The following is a 21,117-nucleotide window of genomic DNA, read 5'->3' on the forward strand; positions in this document are numbered from 1 at the left end:
CTGAGTCCCCAGACTCAATTCGCAGATTGAGAATGACTCTAGGATGAGAGTTGAAATGTTTTGTTGTTGTAAAAAGTCCATACGATACAACTGAATTTTTTGGCAATTCCAGTCATCAAGTCGGAAAAACAATTACCAGTGTATTACAGTAATGACTCAATCAAGAAATAAAATCAGCCAAAAAGCAGGTCCATTTCATTTCTTTTATTCACCTGGACATTGTTATCACATTCCCATTTATAAAACAATGTCTGAGAGTGAATTTTTGCTTTTGTTTACATTAGCTCAATGTAGACGTTAGCAACATTAGCATAACAGTGCATTTATAACTGTGGAAGTTCAGACGCAGGACAGGAGCAGGGTCACAGACAGCAGAGGGCAGTAGAGAGCAAACAAAGGTAAAATAACAAAAGTACTGGCACTAATGAAGCTGCCTGGGTTTATTTTTCACCAAACACGGGGTACAGCCTAGTTCCATATTCCAACTAGTCCAGGGGTGGGCAAACTACGGCCCGCGGGCCGGATCCGGCCCGCCGGGCCTTTCAATCCGGCCCGCCAAGCTTGTCCAAGTAATATCAAACAAAATATTTTTTGCCCTCAGGCATCTGTCTGCATTTGTATCCTTAATAAATATGACTTGAATTGATGTATTCAATAGCCTATATTTGACAGAAAAGTGATATTTTATTTGATATTTAATTTTTGGGATTTTTTTTTCTTCACACCAATGATGGCGGGCCGGCCCTCCGCTACTTGCCTGGATTCGAATATGGCCCTCGGAGGAAAATAATTGCCCACCCCTGAACTAGACTGTCGAGTAGAAATTCCAAGTTGATTTTCCAGTGACAATTTAAGTCAAAACACTGAAGATCCGAACTTTGTTCAATGATTGTTTAAAACTGTCAGAAGAATGTGTCAGTTGTCTGTAAATTGTCGCTTATCGATGACATAAACAGAAGGATTCAGCTTTAGCACTCGCCTCTACTTCCTGTAAATTTCAACTTAAATTTTAAATACTTCAATGTTTCTTCACAAACTGTAACTTGACTGATGTAAAACTGTAATACATGTTTACCACAGGAATGAGCCGACTAAGAAATAATGAGAACACACATGCAAATATGATTAAATGAAAGATAAAACATCTTCGGGGACAGATTGGCATATGGTGAAAACTTTTATGACAAGAGAGTAAAAAAAGAAGAGGTTTGGCCTTCAGTATAAAACAGTGACACAAGCTTAATAACCTGTTTTTGATATAAGTTACTTTATGACGCGCACATGAATGAAAATACAGGCACTATTAAATATTAATTTATTTTGTATATTCATGTAAATCTACACTAGCCCGTTGTCCTCCTGAGAGATGCCCATGACCCCCACGACCTCAACATGATAAAACCAAGGTCACACCATGTTTTACGGTCGAGTCAAAATCACTTGTTGTTCATCGTTGCTGCTCACAGTTATACAACGTTTTAACGAAGAAAGATCGCGCGTGTTGACGTTTGACGGACCAAAGCGCCTCGGGCAGAGCAAGGTGAGGTTGAGGAGGGGAAACAATAAGAGGTAATTTATGTATGTCCAGGCAAAGACAAATTTCCCATTCAGTGTTCTCATTGTATGTGGCTATAAAGAGCATGTACGACCACGCTCACTATATCAACAATCAATAACATTAGCATCCGCTGCCCTTCTGCTGCTGAGACCCGCCAATGACAACCTTCATTTAGATCAAGATCACCTCACAAACGACAACAAAAAAATAGAAAAGTATGAATTGTTAACAACCTTTTAATATTTACAGTAGCATGCATAAAACAGTGTTCGAAAAGTCCTGCCTACAGCCATCATGTGACTCACAGTGCACTCACTCAGCCGTCGCTCTGCATAGATAATGACATATTTGCATACGTTACACTGTGCGCTGCCCTTTCCGTGCCCACCGCTCGCTGTGACACGCTGAGAAGTTAATTAGAAGTGAATGTGATTGGAAGCGATTCTGTAGAATCTGTCAAATTGCACAACGCAGGTAAGAAGATACGGTTAGCTAAAAGTTTTTTTAAATGATTGCAAACATTTATTGACTGAATCTTGACTTTAATTTAAAATTTTATTGTAATAGATTTTTTTTTTTGACATGGAATGAACACAAGAAACTATATAGAAGCAGATCAGGCAACACGAGCTGGAGTTTTTAGATTACACAACATAATCCCATTTTTGGTTTGGTCAGATTAAATCCTTGTTATGTCTAAGAACGCAAACTTCATGGATAGTGATCAGGCATGTTTACATATTAAAAAATAACGGATATTTGATGTGAATGGATACTTTTGTATGAATTGTTGCATGTGTTGCACCCTCGAATGATACGACGATACATTCCGTTTTGCAACTTTTAACAAATCCACGGTTCAGAATAAACACATCTGAGGCACGCAGGGGTACAACACCCAGAACACACCTGGGCCACACTCAACACAAATGAATAGGCGTGGCTGACCTACTTTAAACGCCACACGCCGTCCAGGTACAGCCCCTTTCATTGACGTGCACTCTAATTCAAGTGCTCCATGATAACATGTCCAATTCAACACACAGAAGTAATAATAATTTAGCATCACAATTAAATATTACCATAATAAATCAGATGAGCAACACATACATATACATTTGTTTAATTGATCCCAAAGTGTTGGCTTCTTTTAATGAGCCGAAAGTCCCATCACTAAATTGATTCTGATTGACATTGCACAAGTGTCATTGTTTCCACCTCTGCCATTGTTCACGGCCACATGTTTCCCCATTGTTCACGGCCACACGTTTCCCCACGGCCACACGTTTCCCCATTGTTCATGGCCACACGTTTCCCCATTGTTCACGACCAAATGTTTCCCCATTGTTCACGGCCACATGTTTCCCCATTGTTCACGGCCACACGTTTCCCCACGGCCACACGTTTCCCCATTGTTCATGGCCACATGTTTCCCCATTGTTCACGGCCACATGTTTCCCCATTGTTCACGGCCACACGTTTCCCCACGGCCACACGTTTCCCCATTGTTCACGGCCACATGTTTCCCCATTGTTCACGGCCACATGTTTCCCCAATGTTTACGGCCACATGTCTCCCCATTGTTCACGGCCACATGTTTCCCCATTGTCTCGTCCCACCCCATTTCACACTATAGCTCTTCTGCCCAATAAAGCCTTTGGGCCAAAAATATCTCCCAAAAACACAGGACATGACGTACCTCTGCAACAGGCAACATTGTGTGTGTCTGGGACAGTACCTCTGGATTATCCTCTTAATTAAGATGTCGTATCAGCTACAGGGATCACACTCCTCCTTCTCCTTATCCAGAGAGAGGAAGAACACAGCCGACAGTCGCACCCTTCAAGAACTCGGGATTGATTCTTAACAATGAATCCATTTGGTTTCTTATCGTTGGTGACTCAGCAGTTTACCAGGTTGTTTCATCACACTTTCGTTCACATTAAGGCTAAAGCCCAAAAAAACATGTCAGATTTTGGTATTAACCGTCTATTTTCGGTGTTCCACTGTTTTTTTCTGCATGGTACAGTAATGCACTGATTACTGATATAACAAGTGATATCTCAACCGTACACATTCCTGTGAATAAAAATGATGTTTGTAAATGCATTTTGACTTGCTTATTTATCTTTGTTAACGACAAAGAACTGCACATTTACCCAAGTGAATTGACTGCTCATTTCTGTCGGACCAAATGAAGAGCAGCTCATGAAGATAATAACAATTCAAAGGCTGCTGTGGTAATTATTATCATTATGTGCTACATATAACTCATACCATGCATAATTCAGAGCCTTGTTCAAACATTAATTCTGCTTCAGGCCTTCTTTTTATTCTTGACACAATCTTCAGTGTTTGGTCTGAAATCCTCTGGGCTTTGGTGAGGAAAATTTGGTCCAAATCAGAAAACTGTCTGAAATCTCGTTGAGTTAATGTACATGATTCCAAAGGGGGTTAAAGGCCTTCAACACTACAGAGGGGTGAACAATGAGGAAAGAGTAAAATAATAGAGGAGAAAATCTTTGGAGAGTAGAGGTCAAATGTGGAAGCTGGGAGAGATACAGACTGCCATTGGTCAAGGCCAGTGTCCATTCAGGTCAGAGATGCGCCTCTAATCAGCCCTTACTGCAGGACAAAATGAAAAGCTTTGGAAGTAATCTAAAAGATAATAGACTCCTGTTCCATCCAGCGATGGATCAATGCAGGGTTGGATCAGAGGAGAGATATTTTCCATCTTCATCTTCAGGAGAGCCACCGACGGCTTTACGTCATCCATTATTAAGACTGCAGTGCCGGGCAATGCAGTGCGAGGGCTTCAATCTCTGTGTGATTATTACAGTCACTGTGGACGCTCCAATCGGCTCTCCAGCAAAGACAGATGAGAGCCAATGACAGAGCCAGTGCTTTTTGGAAGTTCATTATGTGGGAAGCAGAGGCAGCAGAGGAGCCTGAATGAGGCATTGTATGTTTTGCGCAAAACAATCGAACTGTTGCTTTCTCTGAGGTGGACAGACGACAGAAGTCCATTATTGTCCTTAAGTAACTCCAGTTCCAGCGCTATTATGTTGTTAGAGATGTATTTTTGTGGATCCCTATAGACCCTATTGCACTTTGCACTCAGCAGTTATAATTTATACATTTACAAAACTCAATTTGCAACATTTAGAGTCAGGTTTGATTCAACTGTAACCTGAATATGAATTATGAAAAATAAATAAATACAATTATCCACTAAAAAGCAATGAAAACCAGAACCCCATAGAAGATGTGGAAGTCTACTCCTTTGTAACTCATGTCATGGAAAAGTTCTTTTAAACGGTGGATCTTTTGGCTGGGCTTTGTTTTAACTGCTAACACACTCTCACGCCGACCATGTTGATTTCTTAGTTTATGCAAGTTAGTTCCCTATCTGCATGCGGCCAGTTGTTAAGCTCAAGCAGCTCATTCAAACGGACAACAAAAGAGCCCTTTCCCGAAATCTTCACTGCTCAGATACACCACTTTCTACTCCTGAATGAGGCGAAGGACAGACCTGACTAAGACACGCGAATAAACAGGGAAACACAAAAGAGATTTATCAACTCATGCACTCAGGAGATGCAGAAGAGAAGCGAGAGGAGGTCAATGAGGTTGTTTACCGAGAAAGCCTGGCCCGGCGTTCCCATAGTGCACACTTATTGTGGCACTAGGCGCGTCCCGTGTGGTCGCTGCTACAGGGTGACCCAGTCCAGATGGCGTTGGCTCAAACAGGGGCCTGCCTCGGTGACAGACGTGCCACATAGCTAACGGCCCACAGGGAGCTCGGAGATGGACAGAAGGACGGGCGGCTGCTGTGTCAAAGCGGAGAGACACAAGGAGAAAATGACACTTGGACAGTTACATGAGCGAGTAATGGAAACCTACAGCAGAATGGAGGGAGTGTGCTGTTGAGGACACGCGTGAGGACTCAAATGGGTTTGTTTTTTTGTTTGTTTGTTTGTTTGTTTGTTTATTTGTATGAGACATTGCGAATTTGAATAATGGGACAACTCCACCACTGCCCATATGTATTTTCAAAGTATTGATATACTTTTAAAATGAATATCAATACACTGATATACATTTGATGTCAATGTATTGATATATACGTAACTCTCTCCAACATTATAGAGATATGTTTTATGCCATATCATAGAATATTAAAGGTAAAAGGAACAATGTTTCTATAAAAAACAAGCAGGAGAAGGCCATAAGAGCATAAGAGTCAATTTTGTGGAGATGTTTGGATTTGCATACATTTTTAGTGCAATAAACATGTAAAACCAAACAACTGCCGGTTTATGTAATCACTGTCAAGAACAAGAAACTGTTGAGCATGTTCTGATGCACAGCATATGCAAGAGAGAGAACTGAAATAGTTTTATGGTTTCAAAATAATAAACAGGAATTCAATCTGATGAATGAAAGCTATAATTACTTACTTATATTACACATGATTAATTGGAAGATCATAGCATTAAGAGCGTCTTTGTAGTGTTACACTACCACCTCTTTTAATTTGATGGTTTCTGTTGATCTCCTGTCCACAGTCAATCCAGTATGCGGTGGTAAATGCATCTTTTCAGTCGGCTGCCAACCGCCATTAAAAGCAACAACAACATAAACAACTTTTAATGGCTGTAAATTGTGTCAATAATTACTGTTAAACAATGATAATATTTACTTTGGCATATTCCCTGCTGACCATCGCCAAATGTGTGGTGCATTACTTAAGGAAAAGTGGGCCATGACGTCCATAAATGACAGACACAGAGACACAGAGGCGTGGAGAGGAGAAGCGCAGGAAGCCGTTTGGAATATAGAGAGGAAAGGAAGTATACGATTATATAAATCAACTTAAATGAGCTTTGAGAAACAGTTTTTCCTCATCATCAATTGCCTCAAAGTTGTATTTTGATTGATTCCTGCATGTTTGAGATGATCTTGTATTGTCCTATAACTGTGGCTTGAGTGATCATGAAATTCCTGTTTTCACCTTCCCCTATCCCCGCCCACTACTTAGCGTGATAATTTGAAAAATGTAGACTCCAGGTGATACATGCTGGGTTCTAAAATGTCACATGCGCACAAATAAAAAAGATTTTAGTGGTAATTTTTAGGTGAAAAAGTAGTGCACTCAAAATCTCCCACAACGCATCTTGGAAAGTAGTGTCCAGTGCTGTCATTTGATTGGTCAATATAGACCACAATGCATTGCGAGGGTCAGACAGCACCAGGTCTTTAACATGAATCAGATGATCGGACTTTGGTGGATACAGCCAGCGAGCGACATTATACTTTACACATCTATCTGTGTTTAGACCAAGTGAAATAGAAGAGCAAATGCAAAGAGTTTTGTTTTTCAACCACAATGATGGAGAAACAGAAGAGACGGACAGAAGAGGAGAAATTACCCTCCACAATGCTCTCCCCAAACTTCAGACAAGGTTTGACAAAAGGCCTGCTTCATGCCCAGCGCTGTGGTTGATCTGGTCACTCACGCTCAGCCCAATGCAGAGCTGGAAGTGGCTTTGAGAAGAGTGTCTGAGCTTGAGTTAGAGAACAGAATCTGCTGAATCATCTTAAAGAAAAGGAGGAGAAAATCTAGAGCTCCAACAACTCCAGAAACAGCTCTAGGAAGATCTGCCAGAATAATAAAAATAACAATAGCAACATCTATAGAAAAAAATAAGTTAATAATAATAAGTTAATAATAATAATATCAAAATAAAACATTAAATATATAAATGTAACTATATAAAATCAGTGGACTTTACACAACATTTCTATAAATGTAACCCAGCTCTGACCATATCCTTACATTTTTACAGTGCATTTGTCTACTGAAAAATCCCTAGACTCTCTAGCTTCCAGTTGAGATAAAAGAGAAATGAGTTTCTGGTACAAGATCTGTTAACAACATGTCACTCCTTTGCTGTGTTTTTCGATCCTTTGTTATTTGATAGAAATTGCCACCTACCTGTGTCCGTGGTGTGAAAAGCTCCATCTGACACAGAGAGGCTCATCATTACGGCCTCTGCCCCATGACGATGACCCTGCATGGGCCGGCTGCTCCTCTCTCCGCCCCTCACACCGCTCTCACTCACTGCCCAGCTCCTGAGTCCTGCGTGAACCCTGCACCGCTCCATTCATTATAACTGACAGACTGGAAGAGCACCTGACCACGCCACGGTAACAAGCCTCCCAAACATCTGCGATCTCCTCAGTCCATCGGCACCTGCAGCTCTGTCCTCACCTTTCCCAGATCGGGCCAGAAATACACCACGTTCACTTTTTACCGGTGCGGCTGTTCATGTTGTTAGAGACTGTACGCTCCGGATGTCAGTGGTGGTTTGAAGTTTAGGAACAGGGTTATTATCAACGTTAGGGACATGGTTAGGGACAGGAAAATAAGGGTAGTTTGGTTGTGTTGTGTTTGGAAAGGTTATGGTTAAGGTCAGTGGTGGAAAGTAATAAAGTACTAAAGGAAAAAGTACGGTAAGTCACGCTTTCTTACTTACTGTACATTTATCATTACCTTAGAACAGGTATTTGTAATTTCTACTTCCAGGACTAGGGCTAAGAAGTACTCTTCTTTATGGTTTTGAGCCTGAAATGGCTGTGGTTTGAGTGGTTATTTTTAGCACATTCATAGTTTGTGTTGACGTCCCAACATTGAGCAAACAAAATGTAAAATAAAATCTATTCAGTAGATTCTGTTGAACAAAAATCTGTACATTTCAAGTGAAGTCATGTGTTTATGTTTAGTATATGTTACTTTCCACCATCCAAAAGATATGCTATGTTGTTTTAAGTTGGTAGTTGTTTTTAAAGGTGCACTATGTAGCATTTCTCGTGGAGGGAACGTGAATATGGAGGATGTTATTGCATAGCCAGGAATAATCCAAAGTATGGCTTTAAAACTCTATCTTCAAGGAGACGAACGGGTGACACCACCAGGCCAAGTTACAGGTCAGATCCTTGGAGAGGTGAATCCGCTTACAAGAAAGACTGTTTTTCAGCAATGAAAATATCATTAAATTGATATTTAAATAAATTATTCAATTCAACTTTATTTTTATAGCAAAGTTTTACCAACACAAAGTCAATAAAGGGAACGCAACATCTATAATCACATAAAGTCACATAAATTGCATAAAATATTATTGAAATATCATAAAAAGGCTAAACGATAAAAGTGAATTTTAAGAAGTGATTTAAAACATGGCACTGATGGTGCTTGATCTCCTCTGATCGTTCCAAAGCTGAGGAGCTCGGACTGAAAAGGCTCCATCACCTTTAGTCCAGAGCCTCGACTTTGGAAGAGCCAACACGGACCTGCCCGAGGCTGTAAGGGCTCGTAAGGGGCTAAAGGTTCAGATATATAGCTTTGACCAAGGCCTTAACAAGTTTTAAAAGTTTTCGGTAAATCTTTTTTCTTTTTTAAGGATTTTTGGCCCGTAGGCTTTATTGGACAAATAGTTGGAGTTGGGAATCGAACTCATGACACTGTGGCCGGCTGCACTTGGAGCCTGACATACATGTGCTGGGCCTTAACCACTCGACCACCGGGCAGCATCTTCTGATCTGCTCTAAAACACACGCAGGGTAATATGGCATAATAATAATAATAAAAAAATAAGATAAATAAATATGAAGTTAAATAGTACTTTACTGCCATAATGTGGAACACTCTAGACAAAACAATATCATCTCTCTGGAAACGAGTAGGAAAGTTACATATTGCTGCTTTATAATAACTCTGTACCCCCATGTATAACCTCAGTTTGAAGTTGTTATGTTAAAAAATATATATATTGTTGAGTTCATGAGCACCTGTGAAATCACCAATAATTACAGTGTATAAGCATCTAACATCTAACATCTAACATCTAACATCTAACATCCAACATCTAACATCTAACATCTAACATCTAACATCTAACATCAAACATCTAACATCTAATATCTAACATCTAACATCCAACATCTAACATCTAACATCTAACATCTAACATCTAACATCAAACATCTAACATCTAATATCTAACATCTAATATCTAATATCTAACATCAACATCTAACATCTAACATCCAACATATAACATATAACATCTAACATCTAACATCTAACATCTAACATCTAATATCTAACATCTAACATCTAACATATAACATCTAACATCTAACATCTAACATCTAACATCTAATATCTAATATCTAACATCAACATCTAACATCTAACATCCAACATATAACATATAACATCTAACATCTAACATCTAATATCTAACATCTAACATCCAACATCTAACATCTAACATCTAACATCCAACATCTAATATCTAACATCTAACATCTAACATCTAATATCTAACATCTAACATCTCACATATAATATCTAACATCTAACATCTAACATCCAACATCCAACATATAACATATAACATATAACATATAACATATAACATATAACATCTAACATCTAACATCTAACATCTAACATCTAACATCTAACATCTAACATCCAACATCTAACATCTAACATCTAACATCTAACATCTAACATCTAACATCTAATATCTAACATCTAATATCTAACATCTAACATCTAATATCCAACATATAACATATAACATCTAACATCTAACATCTAACATATAATATCTAACATCTAACATCTAACATCCAACATATAACATATAACATCTAACATCTAACATCTAATATCTAACATCTAATATCTAACATCTAACATCTAATATCCAACATATAACATATAACATCTAACATCTAACATCTAATATCTAACATCTAACATCTAACATCTAACATATAATATCTAACATCCAACATCCAACATCTAACATCTAACATCTAACATCTAACATATAATATCTAACATCTAACATCCAACATCCAACATCCAACATCTAACATCTAACATCTAACATCTAACATCTAACATCTAACATCTAACATCTAACATCTAACATCTAATATCCAACATATAACATATAATATCTAACATCTAACATCTAATATCTAACATCTAACATCTAACATCTAACATCTAACATCTAACATCTAACATCTAACATCTAATATCTAACATCTAACATCTAACATCTAACATCTAACCCTAACAAGCTCAATCTATAGGAGCCATGTCATATATGACCTGTCATACGATCCATATAGATTGATTGTATTGAACACTTCATATATTCATAATTCATATGGCAGCAGTGAAAATAATGCACTATAATTAAGGATAAAAGTGCTAGTGGATAAAAGGTGCTGATTGCAAGGTAAAAATAGGTCCCACGTCACGTCAGTCAAGCAAGATGTGTTTATTTTAATAATAAGAAATACTGCAATAAACAAGATCAAAGGCTGGCATATCTTGTACAGTATTTATTATAGTGTTTGTATAAATAAGTCAATTTTTGCAATGTTTTGTCATATCTAACTCAAAACTCAAAACGATGCCATGTTTTCTGCTGGATGCCCTGTCTTTACAACCAGATCCTGTCCTGGGAGATGGAACTCACAAAGTCTTGTCAGTGCAGAGACCATGTCTAATTATCCAGCTCTGTCTCCCAGGACGGAGCAATTTGAGAAAAAAGATGGGATACTTTAATATTCTGTTTTGTATTGCAATAACTGTTGTTGCTATATTTTCTTATTTCTCTTGAAATAGTTAATTAATTTAAATTAAAAGAAAATTACTTAACAGTGACTAAAGCGAGACAAGAATAAGGCTAAAGAAGGACTTTGTAAGAAAAAGTATAAATTACATTTTTGAATAAGATAAGATATTCCTTTATTGTCCCACATGGGGAAATTTCATTGATGCAACGCAGGTAGATACAGAGGTAGAAACAGAAGAAAAGAAGGCAATGCAAGTTTATTATTAGAGCACGTTTCATACACAAGGCAATTCAAAGTGCTTCACACAGCAGGAAAAATGCATTAAAAAAGAAATTACAGAAACAGAAATACAATAAAATTAACTAAATTAAAAATTATCAATCCAACTGATTTTCTAAACTAATAAAATCACAAACAAAAGAGAAGAGTGCAAAGAAAAAATCCTTTCAGTCATATGCGCAGCTAAACAAAACTGTTTTTAGCTTAGATTTGAACATTGTCAGAGTAGAAGCCTGTCTCACATCTTCAGGAAGAATGTTCCAGAACAGATCACTTATAGGAAGTTTGAAAAACACTCTCAGTAGAAGATCTCCTATAAACAAAAACTCCTATAGACAAAGCCTCCCATTACCCAACAAGGGATGGAGGGGAAAATAATAAAGATAAAAATAAATAAATAAATACATAAATACCATTGCATGTGATCACGACATAATTGCACATGAATATGTGTCACGACAGCACATAGATTGCACATGAATTTCACAGTAATTGCACATGAATCACGACAGTAATTGCACATATGACGGAATTGCAAATGGTTAGGTCAGTATTGCGAGTGTTCAGTACTAACAGTGTTTGTTATAAAGTCTGACAGCAGCAGGAAGGAAAGACCTGCGAAACCTCTCCTTCACACAGAGAGGGTGGATCAGTCTCTCACTGAAGCTGCTCTCCAGAGCGGACAGAGTGTCCTGCAGGGGGCGACACTCATTCACTCGAATGAATAATAATAATAATAATAATAATAATAATATTATTATTATTATTACGTCAATATTTTAATATCAATATTTTTGAGAGAACTCTGTAACTAAACACAATCTACTTAATTAATTAGCCTTTTTGTTTTTTTTACTATTATTTTAGGAAAGTACAACCCTGAACAATAAACAAGCGTTCAGTCAGTGATTTTCAAATGATGCAGATAATGAATGTCCCTGAAGAGATCATAAACTGGTTTATTGTTCAACATCTAGACGTGTAATTGTTGTATAAAATGTAGAGTTTATCTCTTGACATTTGATCCGGTGGCAAATAATGTCACATTTTTAACTGCACATTTGCCTGGTGAGCCGTCACTTTAGACGAGGCATTTGGGGTGATTCACGTGGACTACTTTCTCATTACTTCAAGGCACAATTCTAACTGCAAGCTGTAAACATGACAATAACCGCATCTCAAATCACCAACCTGGAGCAGAGAACAAGAAGGAAAAACAAATCTGCCACATAAGCTTAAATGGGTAATTAGAAGGAATGGGAGGAAACGTTTAGTGAGCCTGCTGAGAGGAGAATCGCCCATTAAACGGTGATTTTCTCAAGCATGACTATTAGTTATTGCATGTTAAGTCTCTGCTACAGTGACCATTTAATTACAGACATTACTCAGAATAATTGTGGTCCATCTCACCTGCAGAAGATACAAAAAAACAAACAAACATATTTTTAAAGAAAAATGTATCTGTGTTTCCACCGCAGTGGCACGTATGTGCAACAGTGACGCAGGAAAAGCAACTTCAGCAAGAGTAAAAGGAGTTTGGGGGGGAATTATGCATCGCTATAGTAAAGGAATACATGTACTAAAAATACATATACAGAATACTATTTCTGACTATATTCCACTACACTTACTTTCATTCGATGGCATTCCTCTCTTGCTTTTATGTTCTCATTCTCCCTGTGTCCACACATTTATTATTCACTTTCTGGGATATTTTACCTTGTATAAACGTACATCAGCCACACCTTATGACTCCAGTTAAATATAAAGGTCAAATAAACAATATAATTACCTTACACTGCAAAAAAGCAAAACATGAATTAAAAAATGAATGTGTTATTCAGTTCAACATCTTGTACTTGGTTGATCACTAATAATAATGATCAATTGGGGAGGCAAAATTCCATCTAATTTACATCTAAATCTATAGGAGGCACATTGCATTTTACTCAGATGTATTTATTGTAGACATTTATTTGCTCATAATTTCGATATGATTGAAAAAAATCATTCTATTATTCCTCTCCTAGGTTATGCAGGTGTTGACCTTTTGCAGTTGTCTGCTCTAACCTTTAAAAGCCATCATGGTCAAATATGAGCCAGAGCACAAACTGAACAGCTGAATGGTTGCACAAGATCACTCACAGCACAACCTTTTGTTTTGCTGCGTCGGACGCGACTGAAGGAGAAACGACTTGAGCTCTGAGTGAAGCCGCTAACGTATTAGTCACAGATTGGCAGAAGTGATGGAGTGAGTTCTAGAAGACCAGCCAAACAGTGACATCTACTGGCCAAAAGGTGAAGCACGTACAGGGATGAAAATATTACAACTACTGCCATTATATTGATATTATAGTCATTCAACAGTGGGCAACAGTGCACTAAGGAGAAAAATACAAAACAGAATATAAATCAAATACAAAGTAGTGCTTTGACTGAGACGGCTGTAAGTCAAAGCTGAGGTGAGAGAGGTGCGAGTGTGAGAGTTTATTGAATGCGTACATTTGTTTTTAATTGTCATTAATGTGACATTAGTACAGCACTGGCCTGAGGCGATGGGAGAAGTGGTGTGCACCCGGTCCTGCGTCGTGTGCGCTCTTGGATGGCCTCGGACTGGTCCAGACACTCCACGTAAAGGTCCAGCCGCACCAGTGTTAGAAACAGATGTTAATCGTTTGCAGCCCTGATCTGCTAAAGTGCAGCATGTAGATAAACGGTTTGGCCAGTACTCACTGATGTGCCGCTCTGTGCGCTTTGGAGATCCATTTGGAAACAATGGGCCAATTATGCTGCTGCCTTCTTGTTATTTCTTTCTTTCTTTCTTCTTTTCTTTTTTTTTTTAAACATCTGACAGTTGAACATTAACAGGCTACCGTGATGATGAAAATTTCAGATGTTATTTATCTTAACATAAATAAAAGGATTCACATTAACCACGCTCCAGGCGCGTTTGCTCAGATGGCAAAAAAACCTCTATCCAATTCACCCTGGAGAGACAAAGAGACCACGAGAATGGACTGTTTAGCAAGCTTTATTCTTGAGTTATTTGGCAGAAGACGTTGCAATCATGGGCACTCCATGATCTATTTGTATTAGATGTCTCCCCCCGGAGCCTGGAGACTGGTGGTGGTAGATGTGAAGAGGAGGTAAAGGATGAGGGGAATGTAGAGGAGGAGCAGGGGAGGTGGTGGGTCGCAGTACGGTTTGAGCGGCCGAGCCATCTGCCTGAGGGCTTTAATGTGACCGCCTGGTGCTGATTGGGAGCGGGGAGGAGTCACTTGAGAGCGTTGATTGGGGATGAGGAGCAGGTGCGAGGGCCATGCTACAAACGCCCCCTGACCTTCCACCCTCCTTCTTGGCCGGGAAAAACTGCATAACCTCTTTGGGATAAGCGCAGAAACCTGGGAGAGTCCATGGTGAAGTGAGGGATCTGACTCTCACAGACGGACAGGCGGGCGCCCGCTTGAGTGCGATGATGGCGCTGGAGAGAGGGGTCCTTCCATGGTGGCCTTGACGTAGATGGGTGGAGTTAGGTCTTCCAGGCTGAATTTACGCGGGCTTCATTTCAAAATCTAGGCAAACCCCAACCTCCTTTTTTTGTTAGTTGCAAAAAAAAGGAGGTTGGGGTTTGCCTCGTCTGAAGAATGACTTTATTTCAGCTCAAATCAGAGTGTTACTGTACTGGTGTGATCCAGAATATGAAGCGAGTGTAATGTTGTGCCGGAGGTTCCTGTACAGGCCTTACTGGCAGATGACAAATTGTTGGGTCATACAAACTGAGGATCCCCGGATGAAATGTGCTTGCGACTTGGTTGGAGCTAATCATGGCAGGCAGACTAGACAAAGATGTTGGAATCTTGGGCTGGTTGATCAGGGTTTTATGCTAGACAGCACCAACCTGAGATTTAAAGGCGGTATGGACGATTTTTCGGCGATTTGAGAACGCAGGCGGAAGTGCGCATGCGCACTCCCCCGTGCGGACTGATACAACACACACGTGCGTTTGTTTATTAGCGCAACGGAGCGCATCACATCGCTCGTCTCCCGTAGATTTCTGTCCACTTCTGCGTCAGCTTGAACTGTCTTTCTCCGTCTTCATTTTGCCCCGTACACTGAGGGAACTATATTATGATAGATCCATGCGCTTAGGCACGTGGAAACGTGGGGACGAGCCTGACGCGGCTGCAGGTGAGCGGTAGGTGCGTTTTATGATTGATACGTGGCAGGACAAATGATTTATCCACGCCACGAGGAAATATGATTTAAAAAATTGCTGAAAAAAATCGTCCATACCACCTTTAAGATCTGGCTATGGCAAAAGGAATAAAAGCTTGTGTAAAGATTCTGGGAGAGGATCAGGTTGGAGACTTCGATGAGTTGAGGGAATCATTTGGTTTGGAAAAACAGAACCTTTATTAGTATATTGACAAATGAGGATTTATTATAACCAAGTAATTCAAAGCAATGGACACTTTAACCCTCTGACTGAAATATTTAAGGCATGTAAATCAGAACTCACAAGGGAATGGTATCTGAATTGAGGATCTGAAAAATCATTCTAAAAAAAAAAAATGGGAATGAGAGGGTAATTTTGTTTGACAGATGAAGAATGGGAAACATGTTATAAAGAATGAAGTTACATTTTCTCAACAAAATGCTTCCAAACATGCGGTCCTGCAGTCCTCCACTGGGATGTACACACACTTTCCCATTCTTCATCCGTCAAACAAAACAACATGTTCACTACTCACAGGGTCAAACTGCTGGAGAACCTGTGGCTGTCAAGTGTCTCATCATTCCCATGTGTTTTGGGAAATGGATGATGGGAACTGAGCCGACTGTCAAGGATCTTATCGAATAGAAAAACTGACTTTTACTTTGAACTGGAAATGTGCCACTTAGCTACAATCTGGTGTGGAATGTCTTTGTTTTGTACGAGCGTAATGTCTGTACATTTTCCCATTAAATAAAGACTAAACTAAACTTAAACATGGACAAATTTAAAGGACATTAGGACAGGTCCAGAGCCTTAATTTTTCACTCTCTGGTCTTGTTTGTTCCCTCTGTTTTCTTTGTATTATATAACACAGAAGAATATGTCGAGAGTATGCACAGAGTATGTACAGTAGATGTATCTGATCACTTTCCCATCCTGCTTCCACAAAGCTCCAGAACAGGATGTTAGGTTTTTATCCATTTCGACCATATGGAGAATGACTGACTGAACATTCACCTCCTGTAAGTCATTTCAATTCAAATGATGTCTTTTAAAAAATATTATTTTTGCAGTCATAACAACAACAACACAAATCGGCTGATGTTTGATGATAAACTTACAAATCAAATGAAATATGCATAACATTTTTGTTTTGATCTACATAAGTTGGAGTTTGTCAAGCAGAGCCAGAGACAAATCACAAACAGATGTGGACGCAACAAAATACTTTCTAACTGCGGATTGCAGCAGTTAATCAAGTTTAATTTGCAACCTGCACGGTATCTTAAATCTAGTTGAAAAGCCTCCAGAAATAATTCTATTCCTTTTTAGGGATCTTGGTGCTTCTGGGAAGGTTTAGTTGGTAATGAGAATTTGAAAGAGGTTCTGATCTGGAGTTTCCAGCTCCTTCATTGTGGCGGCTGCTGTTTTGAAAAGTGTTAAATGAAGGAGCTCACAGACAGTGAAGTCATACTTATGTGGGAAAACAAAGGGAGGAGGTGATTGCACAATCTGCTTCCGGATGAGGTTATTTCAGGACTTAACAGTGCACTTATGCCACTGTAACGATTAGTTAGCGACACCATTATTATTCCAACTATATTCCTCCACACGCACAGCTCCAGAGCTCTGTGTGGCATGTTGCACCAAGATGTCAAGTTTCCAGGGGTTTACATGTCCCACACAGCAGACTGTTTGTACGATCCACTGGAGAATGGCCAAACAAAGCCTCTGATGTGTTGTAAAGCTGTTACATCTTTGCAAACCCCAGTCATTCAGGACTATATGTTAATTCCAGGAGTGGAAAATAACTCTGATCGACCAGAGATCAAAGAATATGCAAATTGCTGTTTAAAACAACTACATTCAGTTCAAACACTCTCATATATCATGGTTTGTACAAAATATTGATAACAAGCAACTTGTACTCTGTGCAGTATTTTGTATGTGTACTTTTTACTCTAAGTACAGTTTTGGCAGCTGTACTTGTAATTGAGTACATTTTCATGTGATACTAATATTTTATGTTTTTAATGACTCTTTCCTATGCTGGTCGGTTGTATGTCTGTAGGAAGATCATTTTCCCCTTGTATTTGTACGTTATTAAGTTGTGATTATAACGGCAAATGGACATTGAAAGTTTTATGAAGTCCAGTTTGGTTTTGGCAGAGGCCCATGTTCTCAAACTCTCCTGCAGTGACTCATCTGTTTAGGGAATAAGTGTGAAACACATTTACCTCCACTGCTGCTGAAAATCTCAGGTCTTGTGAAAAGTAAAGATTGTGCTTTGTCCAGCTGGCTCTGTGTGAACAAGGACAGAAGGGGAAAATACATTTGCAAGAAATGTTTTATGACGCACAGGATTTGTAACAATTACAAAAATAACTTTTTAAACGCAGATGTTGGACTGTCCAGTAACCTTGGCAAATGTGGCAACACAAGAATGAAACAGAACTTTCCTTTGTAGCCCCAGGTTTTTGGAGGCTTATTATTGAGGTGTTTCTCCAGAATGACCTCCTTGCACTTGCACATGGAGCGAGAATATGCTTGTGGAATGATGCTGTTGCATCAGTGGTTTGAAGTTCAAACAGTGGGACACTAAACACGACCGGTGTAGAGGGCCTTTTGAGAAGAACAGTAACAAAACCTCCATCGCACTGGGCAAAGGGTTTATGGGAAAACCACGGTGTTCGTTTCATCTCAGAGTTTAAAGCCTCTTCATTTGCAGCGTGGTCTCCAGAGGGTGCACTCCACAAAATGGACGACCTCTCGTAGCACGAACCTTCCCTCGCCTCGGTCAGTCGCACATGGTTCTAATCTAGACGTAGCCTTTGCACGTCTTTGGAGCTTTGCAGAGCTGGAGTGGGACGGCCAACATGAAGGGGGTGTCATAACCTCTCCATGTGCTCTCCGTAATGGGACAGCGGTAAAACACATGGATACTGTGGCTTTGGATGGATGTGTGAGGGGAATAGAAGTGCAACGGACCTCACTGATAATAATAAAGTGCTGGTTTCATAAGTCCTGCTCCTTCTGATTAGACGGGTGAGAGCAGTCTGCATTTGGATTGTATTGGTCAATTCGTCACACATGTTTCAACAAGATGTGGAGCGCTTTCATCAAGTTGGAGGTGGAGGAAAATAGGCCATTGTGAAAGAACTGCAACATAACGACGTTAACAAGCTTAAAACATGACTTACACAACTGCTACTGTTATAGTTTTTAGTGAGTGAGTCTTTTCTGTGTAAATCTGTAATTCTATGTCTTCAAGTATCACAGCATAAAAGAAATCAAGCTATATATATTGTATTTGAAGACTAGATAAATGTTACTAAATAAAACCAATCAGTTGTGTATTAAAAGGCATTGAAGCTCCTACTATGCTGTCAATATTAGGCTTTAACTGATTTAACATTTCAATATATGTGCAGATGAACTAAAAATCAAATACAAAATAGATCAATGGTCCATTACTGATCTATATTAGTCTACAACTACTACAACTATACTCCAGTCAGTCTTTTTACATTATATTCCCAAGATATTTGTTTTTTTGTCCATCCAGGCTACATGTCAATCTATTTCATAAATTGATGCTGAGGCAACATAATTTGTAGCGTAAGAACAAAGTAGCTGACAAAACAAGAAACAACATTGTAATCTATAACATAAGAGAAATACCTTTTCATTTTGGAGGATGTTTGTGCTGAACACTTCCTCGGATATTATTAAACATCAAATAAACCTCTCTAAAGCACATTCCCCAGTAACAGCACACATCTAGTAATTTAATTTTATTGTCTTTTGGAGACTTGTAAAGGCTAATAATATGTTATTGCTCTGCATCGTAACCTACATATTGTGGCTCACTCACAGCACAAGACATTTATCGATGGAAACTAATCTAACAATGTAGACGAACCTGAAGAAATATGACAGGAGTAAGAAAAACTGAGATTTGAGACACAGGCAGCGTTTCAAGGCTGGAAACTCTACTGAAATGCAATTTGTGTGTGAGCTGGTGACAAAAGGATTTACATATGTTCTCTCACATTGTGTGGCAGAGAATCAGGCTCCAGGGGCTCAGGTGGTATCTACAAATCTGAAGGTTCCTGCACCAACTAGTGTGTGTGTGTGTGTGTGTGTGTGTGTGTGTGTGTGTGTGTGTGTGTGTGTGTGTGTGTGTGTGCGTCTGTGTGTGTGTCTGTGCGTGCGTGTGTGTGTGTGTGCGTCTGTGTGCGTGTGTGCGTCTGTGTGTGTGTCTGTGCGTGCGTCTGTGCGTGCGTCTGTGTGTGTGTCTGTGCGTGCGTCTGTGTGTGTGTCTGTGCGTGCGTCTGTGCGCGCGTGTGTGCTTGTGTGTGCGTGTCCGTGTGTGCTTGTGTGTGCGTGTCCGTGTGTGCTTGTGTGTGCGTGTCCGTGTGTGCTTGTGTGTGTGTCCGTGTGTGCTTGTGTGTGTGTCCGTGTGTGCTTGTGTCTGTGTGTCTGTCTGTGTGTCTGTCTGTGTGTCTGTGTGTCTGTCTGTGTGTCTGTCTGTGTGTCTGTCTGTGTGTCTGTGTGTGTGTCTGTGTGTGTGTCTGTGTGTGTGTGTGTGTGTCTGTGTGTGTCTGTGTGTGTGTCTGTCTGTGTGTGTGTCTGTCTGTGTGTCTGTCTGTGTGTGTGTCTGTCTGTGTGTCTGTCTGTGTGTGTGTCTGTCTGTGTGTGTGTCTGTCTCTGTGTGTCTGTGTCTGTGTCTCTGTGTGTCTGTCTGTGTGTCTGTCTGTGTGTCTGTCTCTGTCTGTGTCTCTGTCTGTGTCTGTGTGTCTGTGTGTCTGTCTGTGTGTCTGTCTGTGTGTGTGTCTGTGTGTGTGTCTGTGTGTGTGTCTGTGTGTCTGTCTCTGTGTGTCTGTCTCTGTCTGTGTCTCTGTCTGTGTCTGTCTGTCTCTGTGTGTCTGTCTCTGTGTGTCTGTCTCTGTGTGTCTGTCTCTGTGTGTCTGTCTCTGTGTGTCTGTCTCTGTCTGTCTGTGTCTGTCTGTGTGTCTGTGTCTGTTTGTGTGTCTGTGTCTGTTTGTGTGTCTGTGTCTGTTTGTGTGTCTGTGTCTGTGTCTGTTTGTGTGTCTGTGTGTCTGTCTGTGTCTGTCTGTGTGTCTGTGTGTGTGTGTGTGTGTGTGTGTGTGTGTGTGTGTGTGTCTGTCTGTGTGTGTCACATCCATTTTATTATTAACCGCAAACCACACTTAGTGGTCTAAGTTTGTCACAAAGTGTTGCCTTTCACAACATGACTAAATGTACCCGAGCTTTAATCTTCTGACATGAGCTCCCTGAAAGATGACTTAATTTACCTTAAGTCAGATATCTTCATGGAATTTCAGGCTGAAAGTATTTTTGTTCTTGGAGGAAGTCTCTCTCTGTCCTG

This window comes from Eucyclogobius newberryi, unplaced genomic scaffold (genome assembly GCF_026437365.1).
Source record: "Eucyclogobius newberryi isolate DKJ021-1_F unplaced genomic scaffold, fEucNew1.0.hap1 SCAF_5, whole genome shotgun sequence".
Taxonomy (NCBI): Eukaryota; Metazoa; Chordata; class Actinopteri; order Gobiiformes; family Gobiidae; genus Eucyclogobius; species Eucyclogobius newberryi.